The sequence below is a fragment of the Lynx canadensis genome, chromosome C1, assembly GCF_007474595.2.
Source record: "Lynx canadensis isolate LIC74 chromosome C1, mLynCan4.pri.v2, whole genome shotgun sequence".
NCBI classification, from domain to species: Eukaryota; Metazoa; Chordata; class Mammalia; order Carnivora; family Felidae; genus Lynx; species Lynx canadensis.
This window is the reverse complement of record NC_044310.1, coordinates 124,709,855-124,732,213: the sequence shown is the minus strand read 5'-3', so window position 1 is coordinate 124,732,213 and position 22,359 is coordinate 124,709,855. Positions and strand designations below refer to the sequence as shown.

The following is a 22,359-nucleotide window of genomic DNA, read 5'->3' as shown; positions in this document are numbered from 1 at the left end:
CACCAACAATAAAGGTTTTCAAATCAGAAAGGAAGTGGGAGATGGCTAAAAAAAAAAACACACAAGCAACAACAGAAATGACAACAAACGTTTCCACAAAGTGCAAACAGTGCTTCTTTGACTAGAGTCATTCCCTGAAGACATTATAAAATTAGAGCAGGTACTTGAGACGTCACGGAGAGATGTGAACAAAGTAAATGAAATCTTAGGAAGTATGCTCTCAGATCACAAATGACTCAAACTAGACATCAAGAACAAAAAGTTCTTAGTTAGGGAATGACAAAAAAATGAGATTAAATAACAAGCTTCTCAAAAAGACATGGATTAAAGGGGAGTTGGGTGGGGGGATGGGTGAAAGAGGTGAAGTAGATCAAGAGTACACATGTGATGAGCACTGAGAAATGCATGAAATCACTGAATCATATGGAACACCTGAAACTGATATTACACTGTATGTTAATTACAGTTGAATTTTAAAAAAGTGCATATAGGTCAAAGAAGACATTTCTACAGAAATTTTAACATATTTCTATCTAAATGATAATGAAAATTGAACATATTAGTGGGAAATTTGAAACACTGAGTGCATGTCAAAGGTCCAGTGACTATAAAATTTTCTGCTTCCTTATGATGGCAAGTCTATCTATAAGGTACTTTAGTATACTCACAGCAAAAACAGTTCTCCAGAGGTAAATTAGACAAGCACAAGTTCCGATGGAGGCGGTAATAATGTTATGTTTCCACAGAATTTCAAACACATCAGAGCCAAGAGGGAAATGGTCAGGCAAAATGTGGACAGGCTGAAATAATATTGGAGAGGAATATGATGAGGAATATTGGAGAGGAATATGATGAGGAATCTTAAAGATGTTTACAATATATCTGTCACAAAGAATCATCTTTATAAACCCTCTACCAGCCTCCAGGTTATAAGCACACCTCTCAAATGTCTCCTCATGGAAGAGCAAGAGGACAGACGGCTTACAAAGGAGCAGGAACAAACTTGTGAAGGTGAAGACTGTGTTTGCTATCTTACTGTGGTGATGGTTTCATTGCTGCTTACGTATGTCAAATATCAACAAACTATGTTCTTTAAAAAGGTGTTGGTTTTATATACAAATTATATGACACTGAAGCTGTAGGAAAGATGTAATAGGCAACACTTAGAAATTTTATTTTGCTGACAAACACATTGCAACTGTGTTTTAATAGTAAGAATTTATAAGCCAATGTAAAATAGAAAAATTAAGAAAATGCAAATTTATAGTAGATAAGAAGTCAATAACTTCTATTGTACATTTGTAAAGTACCTGGATAAAATCCTTTGGAATATCTCCAAACATGCCCCAAATTCATGGAAGAATGGAAGAAAGTAAAAACACAAAGTGTACTAGAGATACAAATGAGATTGTTCTAGAAAAAGATGTTTACAGATACGGATATATCTGAGAGAGATGGGCAACTGCTGTTATAATAATACAGGATTATTATTCCAAAAAAATAAATTACACATTATGGTTCATTTTTTGGTGTTTTCTTTCAATGTTCATTTTGATTCTGAATCACAGCTCAAAATGCCAGATTTCTGAGGTACATAAAGATTTGCATAATCAGGTGATATCTTGTATATTTTGATAACATCTGTGGGATTTTAAGTTACCTGAACACACATCTCCAAATAGACAATGAAAGGAATTCCTGTTTCTATTTCATGGTATTGTCCAAATCAATGAATAGCAACCCTGAAAATTAATTTCTAAAAGAATACTAAATTCCTGGATATGGTCACCAAAACAACAGAACACATATCATTCTACAAAAACTGGACTTAGAAGTATTTTAGGAGCAAAACACTCACAATGCAATTCACACTAATTTACATACCAAGCTTAATTTTGTGCAAATGAACCTGTCTAGAAAGTAGCCTCTGAAACCTATAACATTTTCATCTTCAGCTCTCAGAGATGAGGTCAAAAAAATGTGTAATGGTGGGAAATAGACACTGTCTTTGACTAGCCACTGTCTGAAAGAAAGCAGTAACTGTCAGCACAATGGTTGGTCATGGGTCTCAAGTGCACCAAAGACAGAGGCCATCTTGTCATGAAGGTAGAACATCTTCAGCTGTGGGCACTCTTGGTGCATCTGGCAGCTGTCTGGCTGCTGATATTGGTAGTTGACACTGAACTAGATTAGGTCCAGTGGGGCCAATAATGAGGTTTGGGGGTGACAGTGGGGTTCGTGGGGAAAGAATTCTTGAAGTCATCTTTGGTGCAAAAAGGTGATTTCATTAAAGCACGGGGACAGGACCAGTGGCCCTGGCTGAAGAGCTGCCCAGGAACCATGAGGAGAGAATAGTTATATACTGTGGAGCTGGCAGGGAGGTCAAGTCCAGGTAGTTTCCAATGAGACTTTCATATGCTAAAGAAGACTCCCAGGATACTGGAGGCCTAGCTATTGTCAAACTAGGGTTGTTTGCCCTCTTGCAAAGCATTAGCATTAAGACAGAGGGAGTTCCTGGAGAAATGTTTCACTCTGCTGGCCTCAAGTATCTGTCCATGGGCTGCAGGTTATAAGGAAATTTAGTTCTATCTGCCATTTCCTTCTGCCTTAGTTTCCTATGGCATCACTATGGAGGGATGATGCTGGGGCTCTAGGAAACCAAGTCCATAGGTTTCTGGAGATTACTACTGCCTTTGCCTTTTTCTCATGATTTACTAAGATATTTGTAAATAGATAGAGACAAGCCCTGCGGGACTATGATCTCTATCAGGTAACCATTTGTTTTTTCTCCTTTTGCTTTGTTCTTGGGCAGCCAGGAGTGCCCAAGGGATATCACACATATCCCACCTGGGGGTGGGGACAGGGGTTTGAGGCCTGGCAGCTTGTCTTATGCTCCCTCATCATTTTCCTCTTGTGTTTATCTGTATGCATGTGTTATCTGTGTCTATGTCTGTGTCTCTGAATGAGCATATATCTGCTGTGCAAATCTCTGTGTCTGTGACTGTATGTATTATCTGTATCTCTCGGGTACGTGTGTCCCTGTGGGAGTATCTGTGTGTATCTGTGTTTCGTGTCTGTGCGTGTAATGGTTGTATGTGTGAATTTGCTGTCACTTTGGGTGTTTCTGATCACAACTGTGTGTGTATGGTTTCTGTGTGTGCCCAGTGTGTGTAGGGTTTCCTTCATGGGAGTGTTGCACATGTCCCTGAATGTATGTATCCCTGAGTGTATGTACCTCTGTGTGTGTGTGTGTGTGTGTGTGTGTGTGTGTGTGTGAGAGAGAGAGAGAGAGAGAGAGAGAGAGAGAGAGAGAGAGAGAGAGAGGAGAGAGAGAGAGAGAGAGGAGAGAGAGAGAGAGAGGAGAGAGGGAGAGAGAGAGAGAGAGAGAGAGAGAGATCTCGCTCACTCTCCCTCTCTCCTCTCCCTCTCTCTTCCTCTGCTGTGTAGGTCTGTGTGTGAGCCTGTCCATGAGCCCCATACCTGAGTCCCCAGAGGAGGCTGTGGGTGGTTCCATGCCTGTGTGTCTCTGTGTTTGAGGTGTCTGTTTCTTCCTCTGCACATGTGTGTCTGTGCAGCTCAGAAATAAGCTGCTGCAGAGGGGGCCCTTCAAGGGTGACTCCTGGGGTGGATGAGCAAGAGACAATATGTGCTTTCCCCACCCTCAGGCTCAGCTCCCTCTGCCCATTTTTCTCTCATCCTCCGGTGTTCCCCTCACCCCCCACCCTTGTGGTGCCATCTTAGTCCCCAAGGATGGACAGAGTGAAGGGTCAGCTCAGGATCACAGGCCAGCAGCTGGGAGAGCTGCAGATGGCAGGAGGAGGTGATAAAGTGGGGGTGGAGTGGGGGCTCTGGGCCCCTGGTGAGGCTGAGAATACTATTCCTGGACCCTGGGAAGGGTGAGTGAGTGAAGACCCCAAGGGAGGGCTGGGGAAACAGAGCTCCTGGGACCCACGGAAGGAAGGCAGGATTGGGCACCCCGGGAAAGAGCTGGAGGAGTCCTGCAGGACTCATGAGTCCCCAAGGGGCAGATCCCTCACTCACCTGTACTGGCACAGGCTGGGGCTGGGAAGCAGCAGCAGCATTCAGAGGCAGCAGAGGCAGCAGATCCATGGGATGGTGGATGGAGCAGTGAGCCATGGTCTTACAAGCAAGTGGGGTCACCACGCTGGGCTGCCCTCGGCCCCTTCTCCCTTCCCCAGACACCTCACTAGCTCTGGCCCTGGCATCACCTCCAGCAGGGCATGGGCAAACCAGGCAGAGACGGACACCTGAGGCCACAGGAGTGTCCCCCTGATCTCTGTGTCCTAGTTGTTGAACGGGCATAAGGAGTCACCCAGGGCCCCTGGAACCAGGAGGGAGAATCTAGCCCTGGAAATTTCTCTTATGGGACTTGGAGAGAATTATGCAAGGACAGCATTTAGTGCCAGTTCATTCACAGGATAAAACCACAACACAGGGTCACCTTGGCTGCTGATGTCAGTGTTCTCTTACCCAGGCCACATTTGAGCACTTACCCAGGGATTTGGAGGAAGGATAGGAACTGATACTAATTTAAAAGAACAAAAATGTTGGAATGTGGGCACTCTTGATGCAGTTACAGATCATTGCCCAACACTCCCTCCTCATCCTCTCCATTGTGGGGAAACTGAGGCAGTCAGGTATTGTCCATGACCACACAGTGGTTTCTGAGTGTTTTGCTGATTACATCTGACCAAACTCCTTTTTCCAAAGTTCACTTCTCTTAGTCTTGCCAGTGATGATTTTGGGCAGCTCTGGGACAAATTCCACCTAGTTGAGGAAGAACCCATCCTTAGTCCTGCTAACATTTCCTACCAATATTCCATACGTCCCTCCTTTGCCCCTGCACAGTCCCCCAGACAGGCTGGTACCTTGTGGTAGCCTCCCTAGGCTCCACCAAACATGCCACATTGTCCTCCTGGAAAGCTAGACACAGCCCTGTGATGTGCTCTGACTAGTGAAATGTGAGTGGGGGTGAATTGTGCCACCTCGAACACAATACTTGGGAACAACTGTGTCTGGTCACCTCTCTGTCCATCTCTTATGGCACCTGGGAGTTACCTATGATGGGTACTCTTTTATCCTGGTCTCAGGAGGACCATCGTGGACAAGTGGCATGAGCAAGGAAGAGACTTCCCTTATTATAAGCCATTAAGACTTTGAGGCTATTTATTACCCACAATAACATCTAGTCCATACTAACTGGTATGCATCTTGCGTTCTCCTCTCTATGAGGCAGTACAGCCTAACACTCGAAGCATGATCTCTGTTGTTAGATACATGTAAGTCTGAGTTCCAGCTCCATCCTTTTATTTTTTTAATTTTTTTATTTTTTAAAATTTACATCCAAATTAGTTAGCATATAGTGAAACAATGATTTCAGGAGTAGATTCCTTAATGCCCCTTACCCATTTAGCCCATTCCCCCCCTCCACAACCCCTCCAGTAACCCTCAGTTTGTTCTCCAGATTTATGAGTCTCCTCGGTTTTGTCCCCCTCCCTGTTTTTATATTATTTTTGTTTCCCTTCCCTTATGTTCATGTTTTGTCCCTTAAAGTCCTCATATGAGGGAAGTCATAGGATTTTTGTCTTTCTCTGACTAATTTCACTTAGCATAATACACCCCGGTTCCATCCACGTAGTTGCAAATGGCAAGATTTCATTCTTTTTGATTGCCGAGTAACACTCCATTGTATATATATACCACATCTTCCTTTTCCATTCATCCATCGATGGACATTTGGCTCCATACTTTGGCTCTTGTTGATAGTGCTGCTATAAACATGGGGGTGCATGTGTCCCTTTGAAACAGCACACCTATATCCCATGGACAAATGCCTAGTAGTGCAATTGCTGGGTCATAGGGTAGTTCTATTTTTAGTTTTTTGAGGAACCTCCATACTGTTTTCCAGAGTGGCTGTACCAGCTTGCATCAACAATGCAAAAGAGATCCTCTTTCTCTGCATCCTCACCAACATCTGTTGTTGCCTGAGTTGTTAATGTTAGCCATTCTGACAGGTGTAAGGTGGTATCTCATTGTGGTTTTGATTTGTATTTCCCTGATGATGAGTGATGTTGAGCATTTTTTCATGTGTCGGTTGGCCATCTGGATGTCTTCCTTGAAGAAGCGTCTATTCATGTCTTTTGCCCATTTCCTCACTGGATTATTTGTTTTTTGGGTGTTGAGTTGGATAAGTTCTTTATAGATTTTGGGTACTAACTCTTTATCTGATATGTCATTTGCAAATATCTTCTCCCATCCTGTCAGTTGTCTTTTAGTTTTGCTGATTGTTTCCTTTGCCATGCAGAAGCTTTTTATTTTGATGAGGTCCCAGTAGTTCATTTTTGCTTTTGTTTCCCTTGCCTCCAGAGACACGTTGAGTAAGAAGTTGCTGCGGCCAAGATCAAAGAGGTTTTTGCCTGCTTTCTCCTCAAGGATTTTGATGGCTTCCTGTCTTACACTTAAGTCTTTCATCCACGTTGATTTTATTTTTGTGTATGGTGTGAGAAAGTGGTCCGGGTTCATTTTTCTGCATGTCGCTGTCCAGTTTTCTCAGCACCACTTGCTAAAAAGACTGTCTTTATTCCATTGGATATTCTTTCCTGCTTTGTCAAAGATTAGTTGGCCATATGTTTGTGGGTCCATTTCTGGGTTCTCTATTCTGTTCCATTGAACTGAGTGTCTGTTTTTGTGCCAATACCATACTGTCTTGATGAATACAGCTTTGTAGTACAGCTTGAAGTTGGGGATTGTGATGCCTCCTGCTTTGGTTTTCTTTTTCAAGATCGCTTTGGCTATTTGGGGTCTTTTCTGGTTCCATACAAATTTTAGGATTATTTGTTCTAGCTCTGTGAAGAATGCTGGTGTTACTTTGATAGGGATTGCATTGAATATGTAGATTGCTTTGGGTAGTATCGACATTTTAACAGTATTTGTTCTTCCTGTCCAGGAACATGGAATCCTTCTCCATTTTTTTGTGTCTTCTTCAATTTCTTTTATAAGCTTTCTATAGTTTTCAGTGTATAGATTTTTCACCTCTTTGGTTAGATTTATTCCTAGGTATTTTATGGTTTTTTGTGCAACTGTAAATGGGATGGATTCCTTGATTTCTCTATCTGTTGCTTCATTCTTGGTGTATAGGAATGCAACCGATTTCTGTGCATTGATTTTATATCATGCAACTTTGCTGAATTCATGAATCCATTCTAGCAGTTTTGTGGTGGAATCTTTTGGGTTTTCCACATAGAGTATCATGTCATCTGTGAAGAGTGAAAGTTTGACCTCCTCCTGGCTGATTTGGATGCCTTTTATCTCTTTGTGCTGTCTGATTGCAGAGGCTAAGACTTCCAATACTATGTTGAATAACAGTGGCTAGAGTGGACATCCCTGTCTTGTTCCTGACCTCAGGGGGAAAGCTCTCAGTTTTTCCCCATTGAGGATGATATTAGCGTTGGGTCATTCATATATGGCTTTTATGATCTCGAGGTATGCTCCTTCTATCCCTACTTTCTTGAGGGTTTTTAGCAAGAAAGGATGCTGTATTTTGTCAAATGCTTTCTCTGCATCTATTGAGAGGATAATATGGTTCTTGTCCTTTCTTTTGTTGATGTGATGAATCCCATTGTTTTGCGTATATTGAACCAGCCCTGCATCCCAGGTATAAATCCTGCTTGGTTGTGGTGAATACGTTTTTTGATGTGTTGTTGGATCCGGTTGGCTAATATCTTGTTGAGGATTTTTGCATCCATGTTCATCAGGGAAATTGGTCTATAGTTCTCCTTTTTAGTGTGGTCTCTGTCTGGTTTTGGAATCAAGGTAACGCTGCCTTCATAGAAAGAGTTTGGAAGTTTTCCTTCCATTTCTATTTTTTGGAACAGTTTCAAGAGAATAGGTGTTAACTCTTCCTTAAATGTTTGGTAGAATTCGCGTGGAAAGCCATCTGGCCCTGGACTCTTGTTTTTGGCAGATTTTTGATTACTAATCCGATTTCCTTACTGGTTATGGGTCTGTCCAAATTTTCTATTTCTTCCTGTTTCAGTTTTGGTAGTATATACGTTTTTACGAATTTGTCCATTTCTTCCAGATTGTCCAGTTTATTGGCATATAATTGCTCATAATATTCTCTTATTATTGTTTTTATTTTTGTTTTGTTGGTTGTGATCTCTCCTCTTTCATTCTTGATTTTATTTATTTGGGTCCTTTCCTTTTTCTTTTTGATCAAACTGGCCAGTGGTTTATCAATTTTGTTAATTCTTTCAAAGAACCAGCTTCTGGTTTCATTGATCTGTTCTACTGTTTTTTGGGTTTTTTTTTTTTTTTTTTTGCTTCCAATAGCATTAATTTCTGCTCTAATCTTTATTATTTCCTGTCTTCTGCTGGTTTTGGGTTTTATTTGCTGTTCTTTTTTCCAGCTCCTTAAGGCGTAAGGTTAGGTTGTGTATCTGAGACCTTTCTTCCTTCTTTCGGAAGACCTGGATTGCTATATACTTTCCTCTTATGACCACCTTTGCTGCGTCCCAGAGGTTTTGGGTTGTGGTGTTATCATTTTCATTGACTTCCATATACTTTTTAATTTCCTCTTTAACTGCTTGGTTAGCCCATTCATTCTTTAGTAGGATGTTCTTCAGTCTCCAAGTATTTGTTGCCTTTACAATTTTTTCTTGTGGTTGATTTCGAGTTTCATAGTGTTGTGGTCTGAAAATATGCACGGTATTATCTCGATCTTTTTGTACTTACTTAGGGGTGATTTGTGTCTCGGTATGTGATCTATTCTGCAGAATGTTCCATGTGCACTGGAGAAGAATGTATATTCTGCTGCTTTAGGATGATATGTTCTGAATGTATCTGTTAAGTCCATCTGGTCCAGTGTGTCATTCAAAGCCATTGTTTCCTTGTTGATTTTTTGATTAGATGATCTGTCCATTGCTGTGAGTGGGGTGTTGATGTCTCCTACTATTATGGTATTACTATCAATGAGTTTCTTTATGTTTGTGATTGATTTAAGTATTTGGGTGCTGCCCCATTTGGTGCATAAATATTTACAACTGTTAGGTCTTCTTGGTGGATAGACCCCTTGATTATGATATAATACCCTTCTGCATCTCTTGATACAGTCTTTATTTTAAAGTCTAGATTGTCTGATATAAGTGTGGCTTCTCCGGCTTTCTTTTGTTGACCATTAGCATGATAGATGGTTCTCCATCCCCTTATTTTCAATCTGAAGGTGTCTTTAGGTCTAAAGTGGGTCTCTTATAAACCGCATATAGATGGATCTTGTTTTCTTATCCATTCTGTTACCCTATGTCTTTTCATTGGAGCATTGAGTCCATTGACGTTTAGAGTGAATACTGAAAGATATGAATTTATTGCCATTATGATGCTTGTAGAGGTGGAGTTTCTGGTGGTGTTCTCTGGCCCTTTCTAATCTTTTACTGCTTTTGGTACACACACACACACACACACACACACACACACACACACACACTTCCATCTTTTCTCCCCTCAGAAAGTCCCCCTTAAAATTTCTTGCAGGGTTAGTTTAGTGGTCACAAACTCCTTTAATTTTTGTTTGTCTGGGAAACTTTTTATCTCTTTGTCTATTTTGAAAGACAGCCTTGCTGGATAAAGAATTCTTGGCTGCATATTTTTCTGATTCAGCACACTGAATATATACCACCACTCCTTTCTGGCCTGCCAAGTTTCTGTGGATAGGTCTGCTGCAAACCTGTCCTGCTTTCCCTTGTAGGTTAAGGACTTTTTTCCCTTGCTGCTTTCATGATTCTCTCCTTTCCTGAGTATTTTGTGAATTTGACTATGATATGCCTTGTTGATGGTAGGCGTTTGTTGAATCTAATGGGGGTCCTCTGTGCTTCCTAGATTTTGATGTCTGTGTCTTTCCCCAGGTTAGGAATGTTTTCCACCTTGATTTGCTCACATAACCCTTCTACCACTATTTCTCTCTCTTCCTCTTCTGGGACCCCTATGATTCTGATGTTGTTCCTTTTTAATGAGTCACTGATTTCTCTAATTCTTAAATCGTTCTCTTTTGCCTTGATCTTCCTCTTTTTTTCTCTTTGCTATTCTCTATAAGTTTGTCCTCTATATTGCTGATTCTCTGTTCTGCCTCGTCCATCCTTGCCGCCGCGGCATCCATCCATGATTACAGCTCAGTTATAGCATTTTAAATTTCATTCTCATTATTTTTTACTTCTTTTATCTCTGCAGAATGGAATTCTAACCTATTTTGGACTCCAGCTAGTATTCTTATTATTGTGATTCTAAATTCTGGTTCAGACATCTTGCTTGTATCTTTGTTGGTCAAATCCCTAGCCGTCGTTTCTTCGTGCTCTTTCTTTTGGGGTGAATTCCTTCGTTTTGTCATTTTGAAGGGAGAAAAGGAATTAATGAGGCAGAAAAATTGAAATTAAAAAAAGTAAAATAAAAAAGCATTGAAATTAAAAATTAAAAACGCACACACACACACAAAATTGAATAGATGATCCTAGATCCTAGGTGTGTTTTGGTCTGGGTGTTGAAAGTGGTTTGACAGATTAGAGAAAAAAAAGGGGGGGGGGAGAAAAAAAAAGAAATCATTTGAGAATTTGAAAAAATGAATACACTGAAGTTGACCAAAATGAGATGATGGGGGTAAAATAGAATTTGAAAAAAATATACACAAAAGTAAAGAATATAGTAGAAAAAAATTTAAAGAAAAATATTTGTAATAAAAATTAAAAGTATGATTTTTTTCATTTTCTGTATTTAAGAAAAAAGAAAAGAAATGAAAGAGAAAAAAGAACAAAAAAGAAAGAAATCATTTGAAAATTTGAAAAAAGTGAATACACTGTAGTAGACTAAAATAAAATGATGGAAGCAAAATAGAATTTGAAAAAAATTTACATAAAAGCAAAAATATATAGTAATGAAAATTAAATAAGAATATTTTTAATGGAAATTGAAAGTAAAAATGAAGTTTTTCTCTTTCTGCATTCAAGAAAAAGAAAAGAAACAAAAAAGAGAAAAAAGGAAAAAAGGAAATTGCAAATATGAAAAGGTGAGTACACTGAAGTAGACTAAAATAAAATGATGGAAGCAAAGTAGAATTTGAAAAAAATTACACAAAATAAAAAATATAGTAATAAAAATTAAAGAAAGATATTTTTAATAAAAACTGAAAATAAAAGTGAATTTTTTCTCTTTCTGTATTCAAGGAAAAGTGTAAAAGAGAAAAAAAATGAAAGACAATTGAATAGGTGGAACTAACAGATTGAAGTAGGACTGAAATTACTTTGTTAAAGTCAGTCTTTGTAGCGCTTTAGAGTCCCTAAACTAAGCCGATAGTGAAACTTGTATTCTTGAAGGTCGAAGTTGGCCCAGTTGGGCTGGGCTCAGTGTAACAGCTCTGCTCTCCACTAGATGGTGCTGCTAGCCTACTGGGGTGGATTGTTGCGGTGCGCATCGGTGGGAGTGGTGAAAAATGGCGCCACCCAGCCACCCAGTCTGTTCTCCCAGATCAGCAATTGCACACCGGTCCTCCGTCTTCAGCTCTCATCCACTCCCTGCTTTTCCACTCTCCGTGACCAGGCCCCAGGCAGTACCTCTCTCCCAAGTTTTGTTTCAGATGTGGCTGTTTTCCCCAGCCCCTTACTTCTGAAGGACTGTGGCTTTGACCCGCTCCGCCTCTCCGCGGGAGGCTCTCACCGAGCAGTGGCCAAATCAGCAATGGCTGAATATCGGCTGCACCCAGTAACGCTTGCTGGACCCTGCTGTTGCTGGTGCCCCGAGACTTTGGCCAGGTGCCATCCCGCCCCTAAAAAAGACTGCAAGATAGTACAGCCTCAGCATTTCAGGGACCAGGGAAAATCGCAACACACATCTGGCACCAGGCTTCACCCTCAACAACCTTGCCCCAGCACCAGCGAATGTGGCTGCCTTCCGGGGTCTGCTGGGACCAGCAGTGGCACCGCTTTTCCCTGTGTGGCCCGAGAACCTCCCAGACCCCACTCTTTTCCTGGGGATTCTCCCCTTCCCACCAGAGCACCGCCAGGTATCGAGCTGCGTAATTACAGCCTTTGCGCTCCCCTTGTTTACAGTCTTAATGGAATTTAAACCCTCTCCTTTCTCTTTTCTCCTTTTAGTTTAGTCCCTGTGGCTGTTTCCAATTTCCCACTTTCTCTCCACCTCCTTTTGGGGAGGGGTGCTTTCCCCATATTCTCCCCCTCTCCCCAGTCTCCATCCTCTCTCTGCCCGCAAAAGTGGTTCCCTACCTTTTGCCGCTTCTCGCTCCCCAAGTTCAGCTCTCCGTGCCGTGTACCTGCTGAATTCTGTGGTTCAGGTTGTGCAGATTGTTGTGTTAATCCTCCAATCAGTTTTCTAGGTGTGTAGGATGGTTTAGTGTTGGTCTGGCTGTATTTCATGAACATGAGACACACCTCCATCGTTTTATTAACCCCAACTGCAGGCAATTTACTTGGGAGTCTCTGAGCCTCCATTTTCACTCCGTAAAATGGATGGTTACACCATCTTAAGTTTGAAGGGAATTAAATGAAATTATAAAACTCGTAAATCTTTGAGTCCAGAGCCTGGCACCCATAGTGAATGCTCAATAAATGTTAGCTGAATGGCTTTAGGTCCTGATTGTAAACATTCAGAAAATGCAGCAATGTATGATTACAAAAGAAGGAAGTGTTAAAATTTTGGCATATGTATCCTTTCAAACTGTGTTTCAATGGATAGGATATTATGTACATTCATTTACAGCCTGCTGTTTTTCTCTTAGTAAGATATTGTTGTGATATTTTGATGTTTCAAACTAGAGATCTGCATCATCTTTTTAAATTATAAGAACATCAAATACCATGAATAATTTAATCATTTCTCAACAGCTAGACATTTCCATAGGTTGAACAGGGCACTGAAAACAAATGAAGCAGAATAAAAACTATCAGAATGTATTGTATGTTAGAATAAATATTAGTTCATTAGCTTTTATCTGTTATGTATCTATACGTATATTGTGCTGCAATTTAGAATGTATTTCTTAATACAAATAATGTTTTTAAAACATGTGGCAGTCGTCTACTGGAATTTCTTTTTCAGTTTTTAAAGATTACAAATAACCTTCTTGGATATTTCTAGCACTTGTGTGATTTTTTTCTTTTGGGTTGACCTGCCAGCTATGGATTCCTTTTGGTTTTCTGACAAGAGATAAAGATTCCATCTGATTAAGTTGGTTCCCCAAACCACTAAGTTAAATGCTTTTTCTGTAGAGAAAAATGCTCAATCTGTTGGCTACATAAGCTTTTCTATGGCCACGCTAGGGGATTTGGGGCAGCAGAGCCCCAGGAACCACTGGCGGGGACCAGATCCCATCCATCTGCCCTCAATCACCTTCCTCGGGTACTTATATGGGGCTGTCACTGACTTCACATGCTGCTGCAGCTCCTGGGTGAGCTGGTCCTGGTCATGGGAGAGGAATTCCAGGGTCAGGACAATAAATGCCTTCACCACTCGCAGTGCAGAACCAGAGTGGAGTCTCAGGATGAGTGGCAACCATTGTATAGTTTAAAAAGTAAATGTTTATTAAATAAATGGAAAAACAACACTTGATTCAGTATGTGTTTATGCCAGGAATGAGCACATAGTTGCAACTATAGCTTCAATGTTATGAAATACAAAGTAAGCTTAAGTACACCAGATTTTTCCAGGGCACATTCTCAAACAAGTTTAGTTTTTTTTTTCCTCAAACCATACTGTTAAGTTTTGGAGTCCAATGATTCAAACCAAATATTAAAGAGTAAAAACAAATAAGAAGTCACTCTCATCAAAAGAACAAAATGAGAAGCCACAGACTGGGAGAAAATATTTGCAAAAGACACATCTGTAAAGGACTGTTATCAAAATACACAAAGAACTCTGTAAACTCAACAGTAAGAGAACAACCTAATTGAAAAATGGGACAATGACCTTAAAAGACACCACACCAGAAAGACATACAGGTGGCAAATAAGCATATGAAAATGTGCTCTACATCATATGTCACAAGGGAAATGTAAATTAAAACAATAGAGAGGGAGCACCTGGGTGACTCATTTGCTTGAGCATCTGACTTTGGCTCAGGTCATGATCTCATGGTTCATGAGTTCAATCCCCACATTGCTGCTGTGAGCACAGAGCCTGCTTTGGAATCTCTGTCCCCACCACCCACCCCACACCTCTCCTGGTCTCTCTCCTACAAATAAACATTTAAAAAATAATAAAATAAGACAACAGTGAGATACCACTACACATCTGTTAGAATAGCGGCAATGCAAAATGGTACGGCCACTTTGCAGACAGTTCAGTTGTTCTTACACAACTCTTCCCCTACAGTCCAACAATTGATTGTGCTCCTTAGTATTTATCCAAACAGCTGAAAACTTTTATCCACACAGAAACCTACACATGGATGTTTAGAACAGTTTTATTCATAATTTCCAACAGTGGGATTTAACCAAGATGTCTGTCAATAGGTGAACGGATAAGTAAACTGTGGTATAGCTAACAATGGAATATTATTCCTGTAAAGAATATTATTCCTGTAAAGTGCTGTAAAGAAATAAGCTATCGGGGCACCTGGGTGGCTCAGTCGGTTGAGCGTCTGATTTCGGCTCAGGTCATGATCTCACGGTCTGTGGGTTCGAGCCCCACGTCGGGCTCTGTGCTGACAGCTCAGAGCCTGGAGCCCGTTTCAGATTCTGTGTCTCCCTCTCTCTCTGACCCTCCCCTGTTCATGCTCTCTGTCTCAGAAATAAATAAATGTTAAAAAAAATAAAAAAAAAAAAGAAGCTATCAAGCTCTGAAAAGACATGGAAGAAAACCTAAAGAGATGTTACTAGGTGGAAGAAGCCATCTGAAAAGGCTACATACAGTAGGATTCCAATTATATGACATTCTAGAAAAGACATGATGATGGAGACAGTAAAAAGGTCAGTGACTATCAGGGCTTAGGGAGAGGGAGGGGGAGGGATGAATAGGTGCACCACAGAGGATGTTTAGGGCAGTGAAACTAGTGGGTATGAAACTATAATGGTGGATACATGTTATCAAAAATTTGTCCAATCCTGGGGCGCCTGGGTGGTGCAGTCGATTAAGCGTCCGACTTCAGCCAGGTCATGATCTCGCAGTCCGTGAGTTCGAGCCCCGCGTCAGGCTCTGGGCTGATGGCTCAGAGCCTGGAGCCTGTTTCCGATTCTGTGTCTCCCTCTCTCTCTGCCCCTCCCCCGTTCATGCTCTATCTCTCTCTGTCCCAAAAAAATAAATAAACGTTGGAGATTGCTCCTTCCTTTAAAAAAAAAAAAAAAATTGTCCAATCCCACAGAATGAACAACCCAAGAATCAACCCTAATGAAATCTGTGGACTTTGGCTGGTAATGATGTGTCAATGTAGGTCTATTAAAAGAAAAAAAAGTAGCCTCAGACTTCTACTTCTTGGAAATCTCTGTTCTTAATTCCATTTGTGTCTTCCCATGTTCTTTATGCACAATCAAGCAAATAAATATCTGTATCCCCTCTTACACAAAGGTAGCCAATCTGTACGCTAATTTTCACCTTAAAACAAGGTGAAATTGTGGGGATATGGTATATGCATCTTTAATTTTATTAGACTGCCTTCCATACCTAAATTGTTTACTTGTTTGTACAGTTTATTCATTTTTAAGAATTTTTTAAACATTTATTCCTTTTTTGAGAGACAGAGACAGTGTGAGCAGGGGAAGGACAGAGAGCGAGCGAGACACAGAATCTGAAGCAGGCTCCAGGCTCTGACCTATCAGCACAGAGCCTGACACAGAGCTTGAACTCAGAATGGTGGGATCATGACCTGAGCCGAAGCTGGTGGCTCAACCGACTGAGCCACCCAGGCACCCCATGTACAGTTTATTCATTTTTGTATTGAAGTATATAATCAACATACAGTGTTATGTTGTTCTCAGATGTACAGTATAATGATTCAAAAATTCTATATATTTCTCAGTGGTCCTCAAGATAAGTACACTCTCAATCCCCTGTATCTGTTTCACATGTCCCTCACCCACCTCCCCTCTGGCAACCACCATTTTGTTCTCTGTATTTCAGAGTCTGGTTTTTTTGTCTCTTTTTGGCTTGTACATTTGCTGTGTTTCTCCAATTGCACATGTCAGTGAAGTCATATGGTATTTGTCTTTCTCTGACTTATTTCACTTAGAATTATACCCTCTAGTTAATAAATTGTTGTTTTACCAATTTATATTCACACTCCCACCAGCAATGTCTAAGAATGCCTGTTTCCCCTAAGTCTTGCTGACAGTGTGATCAAACTTGTGCATTTTCTGTATACCTAAGAGGTGAAAATGACATCTTAATTAGTTTTAATCTGTATGGAATCAAAACACCAAAGTGTTTCCCTTAGCAATTCCCACAAGGGGACAGAGTACACTGGGACCTGACCCCTCCATTCATTTTTGAGCTTGTCTTATACTTGCTACTGTCCTTTTTCAAACTGCAATGAGCTAAAGCCCATTCAAGGGACTTTTCAGGCAGGCAATTTCATCTAAATACAATTGAATATCATTGTTCCCTTCCCTGTTTTGGTTCCATTTTAGCTTAGGGTTTTTTTGTTTTTGTTTTTTGGGGTTTTTTTTTTGATGCTTTTTAATGGTTTCTTTTTATTTGCCTTTATATCAGTGATCCAAACTTTACATTTATAATAAATTCTCTGATTTTATTTATTGTATGCAAATTATATATACTTTAAGTTTTTAGTTTTAATTCCAGTATAGCTAACATGCAATGTTTTGTTAATTTCAGTTGTCCAATAGAGTGACTCAACAATGCTATACATTACTCAGTGCTTATCATGATAAGTGCACCTTTTAATCCCCATCACCTAATTTACCCATCCCCCAAGCAACTCCCCTTTGGTAACCATCAGCTTATTCTCTATAGTAAAAAAGTCTGTTTCTTGGTTTGTTTCTCTCTCCTTTTGTTCCACCCTTTGTTTGTTTCTTAAATTCCACATGTGAATAAAACCATACTGTATTTATCTTTCTCTGACTGGCTTATTTCACTTAGCCTTATACTCTCTAGTTCCATCCAGGTTGTTGAAAATGGCAAGATTTCATTCTTTTTCATGGCTGAATAATATTGCTGTGTGTGTGTGTGTGTGTGTGTATACATATGTACATATATATATATATCACTTCTTTACCCATTCACACTAAAAGACAATCTACTGAATGGGAGAAGACATTTGCCAATGACAACTCTGATAAAGCAATCATATCCAAAATATATAAAGAACTTCCACAGCTCAATACCCAAAAAACTATAACAAGCCTTAATTTTAAAAAGTGCTGAGCTTTAAAGCAATACTTTTTTTAAAAAAATTTTATACATTTATTTTCGATAGCGAGAGCACGCGCGCACAAGTTGGGGAGGGGCAGAGAGAGAAGGAGACACAGAATCTGAAGCAGGCTCCAGGCTCTGAGCTGTCAGCACAGATCCCAATGCCGGCTTCGAACTCAGAGTGTGAGTCACCTGTTAATTTGTCACCTGTCGTGAGCCAAAGTTGGATGCTCAACAGACCTAGCCACCCAGGCACCTGGGGATACATTATTTTTAAGCACACGCCATATGTTTACAAAAGTTTTTTTTTTTTTCATTTAAATTTCAGTTAACATAAGGGTGCAATATTGTTTTCAGGAGTAGAATTCAGTGATTCACCACTTACACACAACACCCAGTGCTCATCACAAATGCCCTCCTTAATACCCATCACTCATCCAGTGCATCTCCCACCCACCTCCCTCCATCAACCCTCAGTTTATTCTCTATTGTTAAGAGTCTCTTGTGGTTTGTTTCCCTCTCTCCTCTTTCCCATAGTTTGGCCATAAAGCAAGTCTAAATATATTTGAAAAGAATGAAACCCACAGAGGATGTTCTTGGAACATAATTGCAAATGTGCAGAAATCTATAGATTATACATATATTTTATATATATATACATATAGAAATTGATAGAGTATTTCTGTATATATTTCTCTCCCTATATTTACATTTATTTTGTGTATTTATACATCTATATATTAATATTTATAATTAATTATATTTCTTATAATTATTATATTGATTATAATATACCATATTAAAATAATATATATTTATGATAAATCACATACACAAAATACATAATACATAATTATAATATATTAATAAGTATTAATATAAGTGTTATTATAAAGTATTAATTTTTATAAATAACAATTCTGTATGTTAATATATTATGCATTAGATTTTAAAATTTATTTATAGTATTTGTAATATTTGTATTATTTACATTTAATTATATATAATATTAAAGTTTATATTTTGTATTCCCTAATATCTACTAGGAAAATATATTAAAGCATATTTTATTGTATCTATTTTAACTATTTATTTAACATATGTTTATATATACTACCTACATATATTTCTATATATGTCTATGTATATAATCTATATTAAGATGGCTTCCTGTTCAAATCTTCTGCATCCTTACTGATTTGGGGTCTGCCCATTATCAGTTGCTGAGAGAGGGCTGTGAAAAAATCTCCCACTCTGCTTGAGGATTTGATTCTTTTCCCCCGTTCATGCTCTGTCTCTCTCTGTCCCAAAAATAAATAAACGTTGAAAAAAAAAAATTTAAAAAAAGGGGCGCCTGGGTGGCGCAGTCGGTTAAGCGTCCGACTTCAGCCAGGTCACGATCTCGCGGTCCGTGAGTTCGAGCCCCGCGTCGGGCTCTGGGCTGATGGCTCAGAGCCTGGAGCCTGTTTCTGATTCTGTGTCTCCCTCTCTCTCTGCCCCTCCCCCGTTCATGCTCTGTCTCTCTCTGTCCCAAAAATAAATAAACGTTGAAAAAAAAAAAAAACATACTACAAAGTAAGGAAAATTATCAGAGATACTGAGGTCAACAGTAAAGGCTTAATTCTCCAGGAAAGCATAATCCTTAATGTACATGCATAACAACAGAGTGTCAAAATACATGAGGCAAAAACTGACACAAGTGCTAGGACAAATAGACATATATATTATGATAGCTGAAAGAATTCAATAACATTTATCAGTCATTGACGGATTGAGGATACAGAAATTCAAATTTAAGAACACAGTTGGACTAAACTGTGTCATCAGTCACTTGTATTCTTACCATCTGTAGAACACTTCAACAGTAGAAAAATACGCATTCTTCTCAAGTCACATAGAACATTCACTGACATGGACCATATTCAGGGTGATAAAATACAGCTTAACTTAAAGTAAACAAAATCATAGAAAATACGTTCTCAGACCACAAATGCAAGCTAGACATCAATAATAGAAAGACAGCTGGAAAACTACAAAAAATATTAGTGATAAAACAACACTTCTAAAAGAAGTGGGTCAAAGAAGACATTTCAGAGAATTTTAAAAACATTTTCATCTAAATGATAATGAATATTGGAATTATTACAATTTGTGGGATGCAGTGAACACAGTGCTGAAAGGGAAATTTGAAGTACTGAATGCATATAGAGGTCTACTTAAAAATTTGTGCTTACCAAAAAAAAAAAAAAAAAAAAAAAAAGATTCTGCTTACTTAGAATTACAAGGCTATCTATAAGATACTTTAGTATACTCACAGCAAGGACAACTCTCCAGAGGTAAATCAGACATGTGCAAATTGCAAGGGTGGCAGTAATAACAGTAAGCTTCCACGAAATTCCGATCACACGAGAGCCAACAGGGAAATGGTCAGCCAAAATATGGACAAGCTGAAATAATATTTGAGATAATGAAGAGTATCAAAGACATTTATAATATCTGTCACAAAGAATCATCATTATTAACAATCTTCAAACAGCCTCCAGGAGGTTATAAGCATACCTCTCAAATGCCTCCTCATGAAGGAGAGGGAGGAGAGAAGGCTTACAAAGGAGCAGGGGCAAACCTTTAGGAATGATGACTGTGTTTACCATCTTACTGTGGTGATGGCTTCATTGCTGCTTACCTATGTCACATGTCAACAAAGTGTATTCTTTAAAAAGGTATTGTTATTATACATAAATTATACCACACTGAAGCTGCTGGGAAAATCTAACAGGCCACTCTTGGAGATTTTACTTTGCTGACAAACACATTGGAACTATTTTTAAATAGTCAGGAGAACTTAAGAATTTATAAGCCAACTTTACGGGGCACCTGGATGGCTCAGTCGGTTAAGCGTCCGACTTCGGCTCAGGTCATGATCTCACGGTTGGTGAGTTCAAGCCCTGCGTCGGCTCTGTGCTGACCACTCAGAGCCTGGAGCCTGTTTCAGATTCTCTCTCTCTCTCTCTCTCTCTCTCTCTCTCTCTCTCTCTCTCCCCCTCCCCCACTCATGTTCTATCTCTGTTTCTCTCAGAAATAAACATTAAAAATTTAAAAAGAGACAAAAAAGAAAAAAGTAAAGGTAAACTTTTAGTAGACAAGAAATAAATGACTTCTGTTGTACATTCATGAAATACCTGGATAAAATCCTTTGGAACATTTCCAAAAATATGCCAAAATTTATGGAAGGATGGGAGAAAGTAACAATACAAATGTACTAGAGATTCAAATGAGATTGTTATAGAGACAGATGTTTACACATATGGATATAACTGAGAGAGATGGGCAGCTCCTATTATAATAATATAGGATTATTCCAGCAAAAATAAGTTCTACATTATTGTTTAGTTTCTACAAACTCTGAGATTTCCTTTTTTTCTAAAGTTTATTTTTATTTAAAAAAAAATTTTTAACTTTTTTATTATTTTTGAGACAGAGAGAGACAGAGCATGAACATGGGAGGGTCAGAGAGAAAGGGAGACACAGAATCTGAAACAGGCTCCAGGCTCTGAGCTGTCAGCACAGAGCCCGACACAGGGCTCGAACTCACGGACCGCGAGATCATGACCTGAGCCAAAATCGGACGCTTAACCGACTGAGTCACCCAGGCACCCCAAAGTTTATTTATTTTTAAAAGAGAGAGAGAGTGGGGGAGGAAAAGAGAGAGGGGGGAGACAGAGAATCCAAAGCAGGCTCCACGCTGTTAGCACACAGCCTGATGCTGGGCTCAAACTCACAAACCGTGAGATCATGACCTGAGCCAAAATCAAGAGTCAGATGCTTAACTGACTGAGCCACCCAGGCATTCCACGAGGTTTTATTCAAGGTTTACTCTGAATTTGAATCACAGCCCAAATTGTCAGATTTCTGAAGTTAATAAAGATTTGCATAATCAGGTGATCTTGTCTATTTTGATGAAATCTATGAGATTTTAAGTTACTTGAACACACATCTCCAAATAGCCAATACAATAAATTCAAGTTCCTATTTCACAGTGTTGCACCTAAATAAGTCAATAGCAATTAATACAATTACTTTCTAAAAGAATACAAAAGTCCTGGATATGGTCACCAAAACAACAGAACACATATCATTTTACTAAAACTAGACTTACCAGTGTTTTAGGAGAACATACACTCACAACACTCACAATGCAATTCATTCTAATTCACATACCAAACTTTAATTGTGTGCCAATAAGCCTCTCTAGAAAGTAGTCTCCAAAATGTGTACCATATGTATCTTCAGCTCTCAGAACTGAGGTCACTAAAATGTGTGCTGGTGGGAAATGAACACTGACTGGCTGAAAGAGAGCAGGAGCTGTCCGCACAATGATCATGGGGATCAAATGCACCAAAGACAGAGAGATCGTGACATGAATGGTAAACATCCTCAGTCCTGAGCACTCTTGATACCCCTGGCAGCTATCTGGATGCTGATATCAGTAGTTACTGTTAACTAGATTAGATCCAATGGGACCAATAACGCTAGGTTCTCACAGACAATGGCCACGACCAGGTGGAGGTGGGAAATGCAACAAGTTAGTTTATCCAAGAATTCAGGTGGGGAGGCGGGAGAAGGAGAGCTGAACTCATCTATGATATGCAGTCGAGGTAGAGGGGGGAAATTCCAGTAAACAGAACCAAGAAATTTCCTCCTTCCTAGACTCAAAACAAACAGAATAGACTCTTTTTTGCCTGGAGGTACTCATGCAGGAGGATTCTGCCTCCATTTAGCTTGTCCTGACTTGGGACTTTGCAGATCCCTAAGAATCTGGTGCATGCCAATCTAAAGAAATCTACTTCTTTCTATGGGTGTTCCCTGTCTTTCTCTCTCTCAGGCTCCAAGGAATACAGGTTTTTCTTTTTAATGATAGAATAAAACATTCACACTGGGAACCAGGTATTTCTTTATAGCTGGACAATCCTAAGGACATTC

At 39.6% G+C, this 22,359-nt stretch overlaps 1 pseudogene; it reads right to left on the bottom strand.

Moving 5' to 3' along the window:
* Positions 1-19,700: 19,700 nt before the first annotated feature.
* The window catches only part of LOC115519829, a 45,849-nt pseudogene continuing 43,190 nt past the window's right edge, over positions 19,701-22,359 (bottom strand).